The sequence below is a fragment of the Lepidothrix coronata genome, unplaced genomic scaffold (genome assembly GCF_001604755.1).
Source record: "Lepidothrix coronata isolate B3197 unplaced genomic scaffold, Lepidothrix_coronata-1.0 Scaffold19, whole genome shotgun sequence".
Classification (NCBI taxonomy): domain Eukaryota; kingdom Metazoa; phylum Chordata; class Aves; order Passeriformes; family Pipridae; genus Lepidothrix; species Lepidothrix coronata.
The window spans coordinates 1,140,881-1,158,439 of NW_016690199.1; the positions used below are offsets into that span (position 1 = coordinate 1,140,881).

The window sequence follows — 17,559 nt, forward strand, 5'->3', positions numbered from 1 at the left end:
CACCCAGTTTTCTTGAATGTGGGACTGAGGCAGGATAGGGAAAATCTGGTTCTCTGGTTCACAATTCTAAAGCGAAAAGCAGCATGTGATTAAACGTAAATATGGACTGCATTCTTACTTCTGTGGTAAGAAAAGGAAAATAAAGTCCCTGCAATACACAAACGAAACCCCATGACAGTCAGCTGGAGTTTTGAAAGATCCATTTGAGTATCCATATTTCAGTATCTATTTACTTTCAAGTCTCATATCTTCAGAAGTCACGATGGCTACAGATCCTTCCCCGCATGAATCTGGGATGAGCTGGACTTCAAAGCTTCATTAGAGAGCTTTCAAATGCAGTGAATATATCCTTGCATGCTGCTGATAGATGCAGCTGTTTATAATAATTTGGTTAACATGTTCATTAGAAGGCTAGTTAAAAAAATATAAACAAAACCGAGGGAGAAACATAGAAGCTACTTTCATCTGACTCCTCTGACCTAGATGCACGGACACCTAACCTCTTCTGGAGGCTCCCCTTCATTAGTGGCTGCCCTCATGGAGCTTCTCTCTCTTTCTCTAAGATAAGCCACTGGGGACAACAAATAAATGCAAGAGAAGTTGCCCTTGATTCAAAATTGAGTAATTATATTTAATTGAAGCCACGCTCCCTAAATGCAGATTTGGAAGGTGGGTTGTGTGGGATGTTTGTGCTTCTCTTTCCCTGAAGGGCAGCGCAGCACCTCTGGCAGAAGATGCAATAGTGAAAGCAACCAGCTGCAAGGATGTGTCCCCAAGTTGTGTCTCAGGGGAGAAGGCTGGTTCCTCCACTGGTGTCCCTCTTTGCCTGTGCTGTTCTGCCTTGTGCTGTGTCAGGCCAGAGGGGATGGGTCCCTGAAAAAAACCTGCAATTGGGAAAAATCCTGTACCCAATGTTTTACAAGGGCATGTAGTGACAGGACAAGGGGGAATGGCTTTAAAATGAAAGAGAGTAGATTTAGTTTGGATGTTACGAAGAAATTATTAACTGTGAGGTTGGTGAGGCCCTGGAACAGATTGCCTAGTGAAGTTGTGGATGCCCCATCCCTGGAAGTGTTCAAGGCCACGCTGGATGCAGCTCTGAGCAACCTGTTCTAGTGGAAGATAGACCTGCCCACGTCGGGAGGCTGAAACCAAATGGTCTTTAAGGTCCCTCCCAACCCAAACCATTCTATGTTTCTGTGATTCCCCTGCTTTCTGGCCACGAGCCTATTTCACAGCTTGAGCACCCTCCTCTCCCGCAGCCAGTCTGTGCCTGGCAGGTGGTGGCTGGAGGCAGCCGGGGATGCTGGAAGGCAGGCAGCTGCCTGCAGCCCGGCAGGGGCTGGCAGCGTTCCCCTGTCCAGTGCAGCACTGGATGTGCCACCGGGAAAGGCACGAGGTAACTTTGACAACTTCTGTCCTGCTGAATGTTTATGAAGACCAGAATGACAACAACAAAAGAACACAGCACCAGTTTTTGATTCCTCTCCAAAAGCTTGCACTTCATGTAAACTATCCTCACCTCCCTTTTTTCCCCAGACCAATCTTTCTTTTCTCCCTTTTCTAGTTTCAGTTCAAAAATTCCCCAGCCAGAGGTTATCTCCCTGCACAGAATATAATTACCCATGACTGCTGCTGTGCCTTCTGCAGAAGAAAAACCAAGATTGCATTAATTTCACACCACCTGTACCTCATACTCCTGAAGTGGGTCCTAATGAAAGCCAGGAAATGCCTCCACGGTTTTTTTGCCCCAGAACAACTTGGCCAGATGACCACTTGGAGAAGTTGAGCCCAGTGCCATGGGGGTCTGAGCCTGAGTGCTGCCATGACTCAGCACAGAGCTAATGCTCTGGAGAAAACCAAACGTGTTCCTGCTGCAGGGATGGGCAGCCAAGGTGATGAACACCATCACTGCTAAGCAAGTGAGACCAAGGGCCCACTAAACACAGTTGGGGGCTTTATGCCCCCTTTATGACCATGCAGTGGAGTAGACACACACTCAGAGTCCTGCTGTCACCTCCCCAGGAGATGTTCCTTCAGCTTCTTGCAGGACACAGGCTGGAGCCTGGCAGAGCTCTTCAATAAATTATTTCCTCTTTCTCCTCTTCGGACAGGGAGTGCTACACCTTGGAATGACTATGGGCAGCTCCTTTGAAGGAACAAGCCTGCTGCACTTTGAATAACCTCAGAAAATACCCAGGGACTCAGAAATTTGGGAGTTAGCTGAAAGTCAAGGATTCAGGACTGATCTACCTTGGTGGAGCCCTATTTCCAATGGAGCAAATACTGATGCACAGCCCTGGGCCTACTCTCCCCTTGGGCTTCTCATGTAGGCTGTATGTATTTATGACTGTTCACTGTTTTCTTTTTCTAACCAGGCAGGCCCTCATATCCCAGCTGACACTGTGAGATGATGGCCCTTTGGATGGAGACTGGGGTCTTGGTCCTCATTCACCCACTGAACTGCTCTGCCATCATGAGGAAATCATTTCATCCCACGGAGACTTTCCCCTGTTCAGGACATCCATCCACAACCAAGGAAGCTGTACATCTAGCACAGCAAGGATCTAGTTTTGGTCAGGAGTACTTGATATCAGTATAATATGTACAAATAAAATAAAAGAAAGATTTTCTTATACAGACAAAGAACTGAGGAAAGAAAAAAAAAAGATGTGAATTCTAGCACTGAAAGAGCAATAGTTATTTTTCATTACCAATTTCTTCCATATTAGGAGTTTTTTCATGTGGTTGGATTTTATCCACTTCCACAAATGTTTAAACTAAGCCAGAATAGTTAAAATGTGTTTACATTTACAAATGTTTACATGGAGACAATTCTATTAATGCCCAATAACTATTACCAGATATTTTTCTTCATAAATTAGAACAGAAAAACACCTCATGCAATCTGACATTCCTCAGCAAATTGGGAGAGGCTTATTTTGAAACCTTAAATTTGTCTCTGACCCTTTTCAGAGAGGTTACACATAGGCCTGTCCAAATGTATGTCCCAGGAATAGACACAAAATTCAAACAAGTTAATCAGAAGAAACAGAATTAACTGTGTGTATAGCACACCTCAGGGAGTAAAGAGACGTACTCCTGTCTCACACCAAGTTCTAAATCCATTAATGTGACAGAGCTTAAGAGTAGGACTTCATTCTTTATGGATGGGATTGTGAATGACTGTTCCATGTAACACAAATCCTGTCCCATGGGATGTTCTTCCTGCCTTTAATGTATTTATTTTGGGAAGGAGGGGCAACAGAGGTGACGTTAATTATTGACCTTGCAAAGAGAAAGCAGCAGTTAACTGATAGCCAGCCATGGGGACTGAAATATTTGGGTTATCTATGAGTCAGGCACAGAGGAGACAACAGCAACTTGAGATTCTCCATTTGATTTGAACCTCAACCTCCTTTCCCTCCCCTCCACACCAAGAGGTAACTCGTTGTTACTGTGAACTCAATCCTTTGCAAAGTCAGACCTTACCACAGGTACCGGCAATGGATATGTTACTGCTGGCTCCTGTGAGGTGCCAGCTTGTATAACTGGACCCAAAGCCAAGTGCAGATGAGGACAGCAGCAATGAGAAGTCAGGGAGTCAGCTCAAGGCTGAGACACCTGCAGGTTCTCCCATCTACCGCTGAATTAATCAGTAAAGCTGTGGCCTTTCCAGATACTTTGAAATTCATCCCTTGTCTGCTGTCTTTTTTTGTACCAGCACAGCTAAAATCATTCCTCCTTGACCTTGCTCCATACACAAAGATCTCTTAATAAGTGACTCCAATAAAGGTACGTGAATGGATTAAAGAACTGGTAAAAGTCTTGAAGAACTACAGTAAGTTTCTAAAAAGTAGGAAGTATTTGACCAGAGATCATCCTTTCCTGTCCCTGAACATCCCATGTTGTTGTTAGTGGCATTCAATATGTGCCTGCTCCTCAACACAGAAATCCAGATAAATGGAGAGTGATGTAGCAAAAGGGCACACAGTTGTCATGGTGATGAAGGCAGCGAATGTGCATGGACTGAGAGAGAGGGAAAGCCACACAAACCCATCAATGCAAAGATTTCCACAGCGACTAATATACTCTGAGTGCCCAAGCTGTGGCATCCTACAAATCTGGCTGATGGGCAAGGGATGCTGGAGTCCCACAGCAAGGGGAGATCCTGTCCTGGGAGAATGGGTTTGACTCAGATCATTTCTGCAGTGCCAAAAATTGTAACAGAAAGGAAACACAGCACTTCAGGCCTCACAGCTACATCCATTCAGTGACCCACAGGTCACATTCATTAAAGCACAGGCCAGGCTGATGTTGATTCTGGTCACCTTTCAGAAGTTTGTTCCAGAGATAACTATCTTGTCTATATTAATGTCTTATAGAAGCTCCATCTCCCTGGCATCTGGTTACTCACAACCCAATGTGTTTGTCCAGATCCCTGTATTTTTGTTCCTAATTAATACAGAAACATCTGAGAAGGCACCTGAGATCAGTGAAATAGAATCACAGAATCACAGAGTCATTAAGGTTGGAACCAAGATCAAGTCTGAACCAGGTTAACAAATTTGAAGAAATACAGGGCTCTTTGTAACCTGGAGAATGCCAGTGACCCATCTGACAGCACATATCCACAGCTGTACTGGAAAACACTGCAGATGGAGCAAGTAGAACAAGCAGACAAAGAGAGTTGGAACTTTCCAGGCCAGCTCCAGTGATGGAGGAAGCATCTTAGGGAAATGCACCTTTCCTTGGACCACACTGCAGCGCTGGCAGCTCCTGGTTTGCTTGGAGTTGGCTGAGACCCACCAAGCAGCTGCTTCATCAGCTTTCAGATCCCACCAGAAGTATTTGGACTGGTCCAACTCCTCCAGGAATGTTTAATTCCCATAAAAAAAGGTCAGTGTCCTCATAAGATGTGTTGGTTTGGGCACCCTTTTATATAGGCTTTTTTTTTTCAGAAATAGGAGAGCTGCCTTCCATTGCCTCCTTGGCCTGAAATGATTCAAGACGAGTCCTTCACACTTTTGCCAGCTTAGCTGAAGCTGGCAAAGGGATTTTAAAGTTTTGAATGGTATAACCAATATCCAATACTGCAATCACATATATCTCATTTTCTTCAGAAATAATGCTACGAGGCTACACAACATAAATTTTTGTAAAGACATTTGCAAAAATACTATGAATTTTCACATCTTGGGAGTGCATCGCAGAAAAGTAATTTATATTTTTGTCATGCTAATGTGGGAAGTGGGTTTGTGTCAGACCCAGGATTTAGACACACGATACCCCAACACGTGTGGTGCTCAGACAAGTGTGCTGTTTTCCTGCTCCTGAGAACAAACCACAAAATACACCCAATTTCCAGAGCACAGACACTCACCACAGGGCTCACCTACAAAGCCTGTGTCTGCATCTGAACTCGCCCTCCAGGAGCCCTGCACAGTGGAGGGAGAATAAAAAAGCACTTGGAAGTTGTGAGTCATTTCACCTGCAGCTAGATGTTAAACCAGGTCAGACAAGCTGTACCCTGAGATGCCCGTTTGTCTCCTGTGTCTACACGGGGAGCTCTGTGCCTGTCGCCTGTATGCAGACATGCTCCACGGATGGTGGGTATGGAGGATTCAAATCCCTACCTCTGGCACTGCAAATGTCAGGGTTTGGTGCAGATCGTGTAAAAAGCCTCTGCAAAGGTTGTCTCTGTATATGTATGTGTGTGATATACCCTTCATCTGATGCTATTTTTATCCCCCCCAGCATGCTGGGGTATTGCCAATTCCCGGCTGGGATGCATCCTCAGAGACCAGCCAGTCCTTCCAGACAAACATTATTATTTTAAAAGCTGCAGAGGGAGGACAAGCCACCACTGCCCGGGAGACCATGCCAGAATGGGGGTTCCTAGTGAAAGGCTGTGAAAAAACCAGATATTTTGCCTGCACAAAACAATCAAATGAACCACCAGCAGTGAAGGGAAAGCCACTCCCTCCCCTTGTTCTCACCACACTTCCCAGGAAAACCGTCCAGACCATCTGAGATGTCTGTGTCTGTTCCTGTACAACCACTCTTTTGCACTGCAAATCTCATCCAGGATAGATGCTGCTCAGATCACTCCCACCACTAGGTGAGTCTAGGATGCTTCAGTTCTTGAGGACTAGCCCCCTTCCCTCTAGGAACCTTCAGTTGTCAAAACAAGGCATATCTGGGACCCTCTTTTTTGATATTCTGAAAACTAGGCCAGTCAAGCCCAATTTCTCATGAGTAACCCTTGGTAAACAGGCTTGATGCAAACCCAAAGTGTTTTTAAGATGTAGGCAGGTCCCAGAGAACATGAATCACTATTAATACTTGATGTAAAAATGTTTTTAAATCTTATTTCTCAGATTTTTGTTTTTTTCTAAAACTTGCACTGTGTTAACAAATCTTCCTTTTTATTTACATGAATTAAAATGTGATTTAAAAAAGTTAAACTATGAAAGACTAGACAGAAATGAATGAACAGGAAATGACTCTACACAAGCCTTTCTGTTTGCAACTAGGAAGAAACTGGAGCCCTTGAGACCTGGGGTTTGCAGTTCAGCCTGATGGAATATCCATAGTCCATCTGTATTTGTCCTACATCTGAAAGTCCAGCCTGTGAGACTCACACAGAGCAAGAGACGTGAACAACCACTGTAAATGCAAACCTTCCTTTGGGATGGATGCAAGAAGATGCTGCCATGCATTGTGGATGAACGCCTTGTGTCCGGATTGGTTCCCTGCCTCGAAAACCCATTTTGCAGGTTTACTGCCCTTCCAAAACAGAGAGGGCAATGCCAGCATTCCACACAAGATGCAATTCCAGCTCTTAACTCCAAGGGAGAGTTTGGAGCAATGCCTCCTCCCAGGTCAGGGCAGGGAAAGGAGGTAGGAGCAGACAGCTAGGATGGGAAGAACAAGCTAGCGAGACCAGAAAACACCAGCAAAGGGCCAGCAAGAAGCACTGGCTGTGACCAAACTTCTATTAACAGCTTTTCAGTATGGCTCATGCATGAAAGCAGCCTCCCACCGTGGTGTCCTGCACTGGCAGGAGTCTCTGCAGCTGAGAAGCGTGGTCAGAAACCCTCTACAGAGTATGACAGCAAAAAGAAACTTGGTAGAAGTGCAAGGGAGCTGGAGTCTTGAAAGTGAGAGCCAACAGAGACTGAAGCCAGGGCACCTATTTCCAACTTCAGCATTTAGGCTGCTTCACCTAATTTACTTCTGTAAATCTCCATATATGCTTAGCTCACTTCATTAATCTGCACTCCAAGGATTCAGCGTAGATGGCCTCAAATGATGGCTTTATTGTTCTTCTGCTCTGTATGCTCCTCAGATAGCTTTGCTTTGATGTGAAATTCAGCCTCAACAACAAACTGCTCTAACAACTCTTTTAATTGCTCTCCAGTAAATTCTCCTTAATCCTCCTGTCCCAGGAACTGTTTTGTGTTAAACCGTTGCTCCATCTGCGTGTGAGAAAGGAATCGCTGTCCTTGGCTGTGCACTGAAAATGACTGACTGCTGAGCAATTAGTTAATCTCCAGGATAGGGATGTTTCACTAAACAGTCTTTCATGCTGGATTTTGGAGGAAAAGAAGATTTCTGTAGGTTAGTCTGCTGGCTGCTTGAAAAGAAACAGTAAATAATAGCTTTTCTCCAAATTTCCATTGATCCTGGCTTCACAGACACGGTAGCATGCTAAAGCAAAAGCTTGGTACCAAGCACATTTAATTTTGCTTTGGAGAAGCTGTTTTCACACAGATTCTTCCTAAGCAAATTGTAAAAGATGTGAAGATTTCCAATACAAGAAACAAAGTCGTGTTGCTTCAAGGAAATGAGAATTATTTCCATGATGTTGAAAAAGCCCTTTTAAGGGAAATTTATTGATATTTTATGTGCAAGGAAGGGGTTAGTCCTTTCATCATTACTTCATAAAGATCTTTGTCCCCCAAGTTGCTCATCCAAAGGAAAATCAGGACGAGTAAAGAGAGAGAGACCCCCTTCAGAAGAACCCAACACCCCCTTCAGAAGAACCCAACAACAGCCAACAACTGACTTCCCAGAGCCCAGAAATTCCATCACCTCGCTACTGCTTGCCCTGTGGTTTAGAAATTAGTTACTCTAGGTCAAATTTCAATCTGGTACCATTTCATGTTTGCAATCAATTCATACAGCACCTGAGTACTCTTGCAGAGAGACATCTGTGCACGCTGGCAGCCAATTAGGCTGATCTGCATTCGAGAACAGCCATGAATACTAAGGAGAAAACAGTTCAGAGTTTGACCCATCCACTTCGCACTTGGTATGAATCTGAAATCATAGTGTTTTCATGTAAAACATGCCCAGATTAAAGAAGAAAGAGAGGAGAAGCAGGCAGAGATCCAAGTCTCATTTGTCACATCCCTGGAGCATCATGCCCAAACACACAGAGCACCAGGCTGGGATTCAAGGGGATGGATTATCCTGATGGCTTGACCTTTGGCCAAGTGGGAAGTCCTATACAAATCACACCATGTCTTTGTGTCTCCGTCTCTCCCAGTGTAAGAGAGGATAATAACACTGCTCTCATTTCTCCAGTTAACTGGAAATCCCTGTATCACTGCCAACTATTCACAACCGAGAGATGAGGATGCATGGCTGATAGCACAGAGAGATCTCTGTTCTGGCCTGTTGCCAAGACTGAGATAGTTCATTAAAAAAACACACATAGGTGTTCTCAGGGTTTCAATTCAAGAACAAGGGCCCAAGGCACTGCTGCCCTAAGACATTTAGTGCAGTCCACAATGGATGTACAATGCTACACAAAGTCCTGCCCTCATCCCCTGAGACATCAGGCCTTGATTAAGGGTATCACTGACACCTACTTTGCAAGGAAGGATCAGTCAGATCACTCAGTTTGAGTGATGGACATGAATTCTTCAAATGGTGTGATTACACGTTTAACAAAGCATATGCTGAGCTAAGGAGTGAGATTTCCAAAAGAAATGCCAAAGCCTCTTCCTCTCTTTGCAAAATCGTACAGATTTACACCAACCATAAGAGCATTATCTGAGAGCAGCTCAGTCTCCTGAATCACGAGCTCTTTCCAGTCACCCAGACCTGAGCAACTCCTGCCCATACATTTGGTGCTTAGAGATGCCTCTTTCTCTTTGTAACCCAGGGGAAAACAACACACGGATCTTCTGTGGCCGCAGCATTAGCTGTTGTGTCTGATGTCTGCTGGGCTCTCTTTTTTTTGCTTGGAAAGGGGTGCTGAAGAAGGGCACTATGCACCTTTGGAAGTGGGGAGCTTTGACATGGTTTTTAAATGAGACTGGAATTGGAACCTATCACTTCTTTCCCTCCCTGTTTTCTGTTTTCTTTGCTTTAACCAAACAGCAGATGCTTTAGCATGTTGCAGAACAGCCAGATTCAGAATTATTTCTCCAATACTATCCAAGTGAGAAAAATGCACCTTCCACACACAAAATTACTTAAATCAATAAACTATAAAGGCTATTTTATTTAGGAATTTATGGTGGTTTTCAACCAGGGTCTGTTGCTGCTCGGCCTTGTTTAGGGTCAGTCCATTGCAGAGTGGAAGTATTGATCTGTGTGGCCTCAGAAGAGAGTGAACTGTGACCATGATCCAAAGACATAGTCCTTTCTTTGGGGCTCCTGTCACAACTGGGAGCAATAAAACCCAGCTTTAGCCCCCTAATTCCTTCTCAGGACCCTAAAGCCTACACTAAACTCAATAAAAAGACTAAATTGGACTGAGGAGGTGAAAAAATGTGTTGACTAAGAGTCTAATTTGTTTTCTGTATATAACACAGAGGTGGTTAAACACGGGAAAATTGAGCAGAGAGCAACTTGGGGATGGCTGTTGCAGTATTACTGAGTAGCATCTCATGGGGACCTCTGTTCTCTCTCACTAGTTATGTTTATTCACTTTGGGATTTAAACTCACACCTTCCTTCACTCCATAATAGCTCTCCCATGTAAACAAGTCTAAACTGGATTAGTTACTTGGTAGACGAGCAAACTACTTGTAGATGTAGGTAAGTTACTTCTTGTAGCTCTAGATGGAGAGTATCACATATTCATGCCTCCTTCCCCTTTCTCTTTTCTTCCTTCCAGATGCAATTATTACAGAGAGTGAAGGGCAGGGGAGATATTTCTCCTACTTCTTTGCCTGGCAATGAGGCAGAGAGATGAACAGACTTCTCTTGCTGGACTTTCTTTTCTTTTGTCTTGCAGACATTTCTTTTCTCTGTATAGCACAGAAATCCTGCAAGGGGAGCTGAGGTACCTACATAGACTTTCCAGCCCCTGGGAAAGGGGAGCCCCGCAGAAGGCTAAAAACCCAAGCGCAAGAGACACAAGATCTTTCACGGGATGTGGAGGAGAATCCCAGCAAATACAGCCTCCACCCAAGAAAACAAGACCATTCCATGACTTTCAGACAACCACACTGGTGTAAACATATGGTGACATCTACCACCACATGGTGCACTAAGACCACGTTGCCACCACCAATCCTGCCAGAACATCAGATACCCCAGGGCTCAAGAGCTGAAGTGAGCTTCCCATGGTCTCCTAGCCCAGCTGCAGGGTGCTGGGCTCCCTGTGAGACAGTGCCCCTCCAACGGGACAGTTTCCAACTAGATCAGGCAGGCTGGGTCCTTGCAAACTTGTATCAGCCATTGGATCAATATCTGCTGTTGGCACTGGCCTAATGAAATGTCAGTCAGCAGCGCTGTCAATTGATCCAGGCTTTGCTGAGCTGCAGATGAGTTACTGTCTCTGCATTTTACTGGAGATGATTAAAAAAAGGAACTCCACAAAGAAAACAGCCTTCACTTTGCCCAGGATCTCCTAAGAGGGATGTGCTTCTGAGCATGGAGAGGGAAAGACAGTTCAAAGCCTCCAGATGACAGCAGGGTGGCTTGAGCTCGGGGCAGGCTGCAGAAATAGTGCTCTCTGGGATGGTGAAAAGTGCCAAAAGACTTTACAGGCTGCTCTTCAGCCTGATTTAACTTGGAGCAGAAAATCAATCATCAATAATAATATGCAGCACTGATACACCACTCTCCCTTTCCAGTATTGGAGGAAGTCGGATTTACGCAGCTGCCACTTGTGCCAGATGTCAACACCAGGGCACAGAGGTCATACAATGCTTGCCCAGGGTCACTGAGCTGCTTAGTGGATGAGGGAGGGGGATGGAACCAAGGTTTCCAGCCCGGAGCCCCTGTAGTAGGAAAATCCATACTGCAAAAATATTAAACATATAAATATATTTATTAGAAGTAAAAGAAATTTATTAATATAATAATTAACTTTCTTTCCACCATTGTCCTTTCTGGAACATAGAGTTCTGGATTTGAAATAACTGGAAGGGCTCAGCTGTAATTGCAGTTAATTGCTGAAATTAAAGCCAGAGCAGAACAACTTTACTGCTGTTCAGGTTTGTCTTCTAAGAGGGGTGGAAAGGGGGGGGAGCACTATCTCTGTATATTTAGTGACAATTTTCAGAAGGTCTTGCTTTTATTCCAACGAAAAATGACAAAAATCTTCAGGTTTGGCTTCTGGCCAGCCCTGCTTGTGACAGACACAGTGTTCCTGCATATCCCCAGCACAAAGCCACACAGAACATTTGCACAGAGGATTTGCAGAATTCGTATTTTGTTCTCAGTGTTTTTGCCTCATGTGTTTCCGCCTGAAGACTAAACGGTCTCAATAAAAGCCTGAGAGAGTCTCTCCATTTACAAAGTAATACATCAGCAAAAGAATTGCAAATTGTTCCCCAAATGTACTACTCTCTCCTCTCTGGTTTAAGTGGAAATTGAAATTAATTGGATTCATTATGGCTTTCTTTTTTAACTTAAATATTACTGTACCAGAATATAAAGTGCCTGAAATTTAATCTGAAGTCTTCAGACCTGAAAAAATGTTTTGCAACTGAAAGCTTGTTGATTTTTTTTCAGCTATATTCACTGGCCCAACGAAAGATAACACCCCTTGCTATCAGCCTTGCTTCTGACATTGAGAACATTCTACCTGGCTTTCAGAAAGTTTGGGTTCATATGGAATGTGCTATCAGCTACTCTGTTCAATCTATCACTTTCAAGGTTTCGTTAATTTATTGAAAACGTTTTATAACAGGAGCTTCAATTAAAACAACGCACTTCCATTGTCACGCGACGTAGAATACCACCAGTTTTGTTTGGAAGTGATGAGTTAGAAACGAAGAAACAGTTTTAAAGGGCAGAATATACGAGCAAAAGACCCGAATGAAAGGGATGATGGGCAGCCTCTGTACCTCAAAGAGCCAAGGCATCACTTTGTTGTATCCATGTTACAAAACAGAGAGGCAAAACATGCTGTGCAGTCACTGCCAGACATTTCTCACCTGAATCAGGTTTAATAACAGACAGTAATTTAGTGGGGAGAGTCACTGATTCCAGATTCAGGCTAACTCAAAAATATGGCAGTATTCCTGAGTGGAGCAGATTTAGACTGGGGGCTGGGCAGTTATTTGCTTGTTCTCTATTTGCTTCTAGATCCTAGTCAAGGACCTGATTTTTTAAATGTTCGTGGGGCAGAAAGTGAGGGCCTGCCTATGCCACACCCCAGGGAAGGGCACCAGGACTTCTGTTGTAGCACAGCAGTGTCTCCCTGCAGAAAGGCAGGATCCAAGAGGTCCAAGAGGATAGACTAGGCTCTTCTCAGTGTTGCCAAGCAATAGGACAAGAGGCAATGGGCAGAAATGATGTACAGGGAGTTCCACCTGATTACAAGGAAGAACTTCTTTACTATATGGGTGACTGCACTGGAACGTATTGTCCAGAGAGGATGTGGAGTTTCCCTCACTGGAGATATTCCAGAACCATCTGGACATGATCCCATGCAATGTGCTCTGGGATGATGCTGCTCGAGCAGGGAGGTTGGACCAGATGACCCACTGTGATGCCTTCCAACCTGATCCATTCTGTGATTCTCTAATTAGGCTGCATTCAGAACTGCTCTGCCTCTGCTGTTTTCAAGCCCAAAGCTCACCCTGCACCACTGTTCTGTGTTCAGCCAGGTAGCCATGCCAGAATTACCTTGGAGTTATTTCTGTTCCTTCCTGACCCATAAATACAGCCTATTGCTGTATCAGGGAAGAGTGAACCTGTCTGGACCAAAGCCAGGACAGTGCTGCCAGTGCTCAGTCCCTGTCTACAGATCTTTTGGATGAAACTCAAGCTCAAATGACCACTGAACATATCCCTGTGCCTACCTTCCCCATGGGATGCCCTGCAAACAAAGCCACAGGGATGCTGCGAGGGAGAAAGAGTTGGGGCAGTTCAGCAATTCACATCTCTGCTTCTCAACTCAGAGAAACAGCACAGAATCCACTGGCAGGGTGACCCGACAATTCTTTTAATTTGAAATCAAGACTTGGAAAAAATTAACACCTCTGGAAAGACAGGGTCAGCCCACTGTGTAATAGATGTGAAATAAGTCAGTTAAACCATTGGGAAATCCAAATTTAACAGGAAAAGAAGACCAAAAGGTTATTTAAACTTTTAATATCTACTCCATTTAACTATAGAAAACTCTGTGAAATAACCTTGATGAGTATCCCCGGGATTCTTCAAGTGAAACATCTCAGCCAGCAAGAGCTAAGCTTTTCCCAGTTGGGAGCTCTCAGTTGGCAGTGTGTGAGTAAGGAGTGCTGGCTGTTGGAACATACTGTAATTGCCTTTAATATGGTCACAGCCAATGTTTCAATGGGGAGGAGCCCCTTGAGGAGAAAAAAAGACCCAAGATATAAGCATGCAAACACTGAAGAGTATCCAGTCAAAATGAAATATACCATCAAGAGGATGTGCTACTTTCACCTAAAACATCTCCCTTTAGCCAAAGGGAGCTTGGTGTAGAGCTGCCACTAAGGGTGCTTTAGCTCAAGAGACTGAAGGAATCACAGTTTTTCAGAGGCATCTGTAACTGTCAGTGGAGCAGGGGCCTTCTATTTATAGCATAATCAAATTAAATTAATTTTTAGACAGCAAAGACCCCATTTCAGTGATGTTGCTAATGTCTCCTCATACCTGAACCTACACCAGTGAAGATCTTTTCCTTTCTGGGGCAGAAAGTCAAGGGAAATCACCCACAGCCAGAAAAGCCTGCAGCAGAGCTATCCACCAGCTAGTGAGCTTTCTACAACAGCGTGGAAATACTGCATCAGCCACGTGAAACTCCAGCGTGCTGTTCCCTGAAGGTCACTTGAGCAGAAATGAAGTTGCTAATGACAGTTGCACCAGAGCCGCCTGGGGACAGAACCACTGGGCTGCCCACACGACAAACACCCCGGGGGGATGAAGTGCTCTCCCTCTCCCCAAAGGGATCATTGGAGGTTTTTTTTCTAACCTCGAGAAGATGTGACTGAGAAACTCAGGAAGTGATGACTCTGCAGAGCACTGTACTTATTTCTGAAGGGTGTCCACAAGAGGAAGAGACATCACAAAAGAGTTAACTAGTGGGGTTACAGGAATGGCATAAACAGATGGTCTGGTGAAGAGCCATTTCCTTCCCACTTACACGCTGACTGCATTAAATCAATCCCTGGGCTTTCATGGCAATATGCTAAGGCTCTGCTGGGAAGGATTTTAACAACCTGACTATATCCTAGTTGTGGGTATCATTCTACTGGGCCTACACATCCAATCTATTCTTGGGGAAAGTTCCTTCCATTTTTATCATGTGCTTCTTGATGATCTTCCCTATTATCTGTATCACAGACCACCTCTTTTCTAGATGTGGGTCTTTGTACAGCTCATCAGCACTATGTTCCTATCCATGTATTTAGGCACTGACACAGGATGCTCCTTAGGGGCTGAGCCTGCTGTTTTTGCAGCCTTAGCTTATCTCATTGCTCCAGACCAAAGCAAATTAGTTTGTAATCCTCAGTATTGTATACTCTGGCAAATCTGGCTTTAAAAGTGATCAGAAATGACGTCCTCATGTAAAACTGGAGTCAATCCCCTCTTCCTGTCTGGGGCTAGTAAGAAAACCCTGTACCTGCATAAAAACCAGGTCTTTGCAATCAATAATACTGATGATTCTATATCTCCCCATTTGTGACCATGCTGCACCCTATTTACACACTTTGAATGCATTCCCCGTGCACACACAATTAACAAAACACCAGCTGGTACAGGATAAATGCTGCTGCAAGGATGCAGAAAGACACCAGACAGAAGTACAGATCTCTACCTCTGGCTCTGTTACTTTCCATCTTTGATGCTGTGTTTGCCTCCCAGAGGTCCTTCTGAACTCAGAGACTTTGGCTAAATCACGTCTCTGGTTTTCTCTAGTTTGATTTTTTTCCCTGCTGTCTGAAAAATCCAGCTAACCCTAAGCCTTCCACATGACAGCAGTTCTTCAGTCCCCTTCTCCCAGGAAGGCCTCTTCCAGGCACTCCTAGGAGGCTGACTCTTCTCAGTGGGGTTTGCCAGGGAATGCCTACAGATGTGCTACTGTGTCACACGTTGGAGCCATGAAGATGCTCAGGGGGCTGGAGCACCTGACCTATGAAGACAGGTGGAGAAAGTTGGGCTTATTCAGCCTGGAGAACAGAAGGCTCCAGGTAGACCTTAGAGCTTCTTTCAGTGCAAGAGAACTGAGAGGGAATTCTGCCAAGGGCATGGAGTGACAGGACAAGGGGGAATGGCTTCAAAATGAAAGAGAGTAGATTCAGATTAGATATAAGGAAGAAATTCTTTCCTGTGGGGGTGGTGTGGCACTGGAACAAGTTGCCCAGAGAAGCTGCGGATGCCCCATCCCTGGAAGTGTTCAAGGCCTCACTAGATGGGGCTTTGACCAACCTGGCCTATTGGAAGATGTCCCTGCCCATGGCAGGGGTGTTGGAATGATCTTTAAAGTCAAACTGACCCAAACCATTTTGTAATTCTACAATTTCATGGTCCACTCGTGGGGCAGGGCTGATCCATGGAGCAAGAGCATCTGCCCCCAAGAAGGCTAGCAAGGCTAATGGAGGCTGTTGGGGATTTTGCAAATTCAGTCTCTGTCCCAGCAGATTCCTTACCTACCCTATTAGCAGCTATCTGACATGTTGCACTGAATTTGAGCCTGACTGGTCCGGGAGGAAGCTCTTCCTGAGACACATCCCCAGTGGGCCACAAGGCAAACAGTGCCTTTGTTCAAAATTTCTGAAAAATGCTTTAAGTTATGGCTGGTGGTTCATGCAGCTCAGTCAGGCATTTGTTTGGTATATTAATGCATGGCTGCACTGAGCTTGTAAATTACTATTCATGTACTTTTGTAGAACATCTTGAGGTTGTTGTCTGAGTCCTTTAATAAATGGGAACAGGGACAATTAATAACACATGAAAAACATGCATGATTCAGTTCATCCATTTACATTTCTACTGTGGCCTTCTTTGGCAGGAGGGCTAATACAGCCTGGGAGCAGGATGGTCATTCATAATTGAACTGCTCTGACCAACAAAGCTGTTACATTTAAAAATGGATTTGCCTTAGACACATGATGGAGATGGAAATTCACTACAATGGCGTTGAGAGTCAAGCAAGGCAGAATTATTGAAAACAGTGAGGTTAGATGCAGAAATTAATTGCTGAAATGCAGAAATGCTCTGATAAGGTCAGGGACACAGCAAAGGAAAACTGTAAGTCTGTGCACTGACGGGGAAGCGATGGGCACGATTGGAAAAGCAAAGTTAATCACAATAAAAATGCTACGTTTCATCTGACCGGTTAGAAATATCCTGATTTGGAATGGCTGCTCTTTCCTGCTGTCATCTGCTGGTTGCTCAAGACCCCATTTTCACATTTTTAAGGGAGTGCAAAGCGTTTTAGGCTCTCAGAAAAAGCCAGAGCTGTTCCTGTGGTAACAGGAGTGTTGTTCATAATAAAAACCAGAGGAAAATGGACTGCTCCCAAAGGGATATGTACTCACAGAGCACAGAGAGCTTAAGTCCCCCTGCTCTGGAGGTACAGTGACTGATGGAAATACTTAGATAGGAAACATTATACAGAAACTTTTTGGCAGCTGAGACATCTTTGTGGAGCACTAATAAAAAAACTGAAATTCACCTAAAAGTCAGAGGGGAGGTCCCAAAGTTTAAAAGATCACTGGCAGTTTAATTAACGGAGTTAAGAGAATCAGAGCCTTTTATAAATGCTTACACTATGCTCTTTTTTTTAACACTAACTGACATCTGAAAACTATATTGTGGTTTTGTTATCTTTAGGAAGGGACACAAATTAAGGGTAAGGGCTGTGAAAACTGAGAAGTAAAAATATGTGGAATAACATGAATTAATAATATATGCTCCTTCCTAAACACATGGAGTATTTTTGCCTGTCAGCAAGTTGCTCAAAAGTGCAATAATAGGGAACTCAGCTCATTTCAGGTGCTTCCCAGAATTTCCCTGTCCCTCCTGACAGCTATGCCCACTTCTGGCATGTATTTAATCAGATCTCAAAATTGCTCCTCCAGACTTTCTTTGCACGGGACCTAAACCAAGGCAGCTTGCT

The 17,559-nt window shown here is 44.3% G+C and overlaps 1 protein-coding gene across 1 annotated transcript in view; it reads right to left on the bottom strand.

The window, feature by feature from the left end:
- The window catches only part of KCNH5 (potassium voltage-gated channel subfamily H member 5), a 166,214-nt gene that overhangs the window by 14,173 nt on the left and 134,482 nt on the right, over nt 1-17,559 (bottom strand). The window lies entirely within an intron of this gene.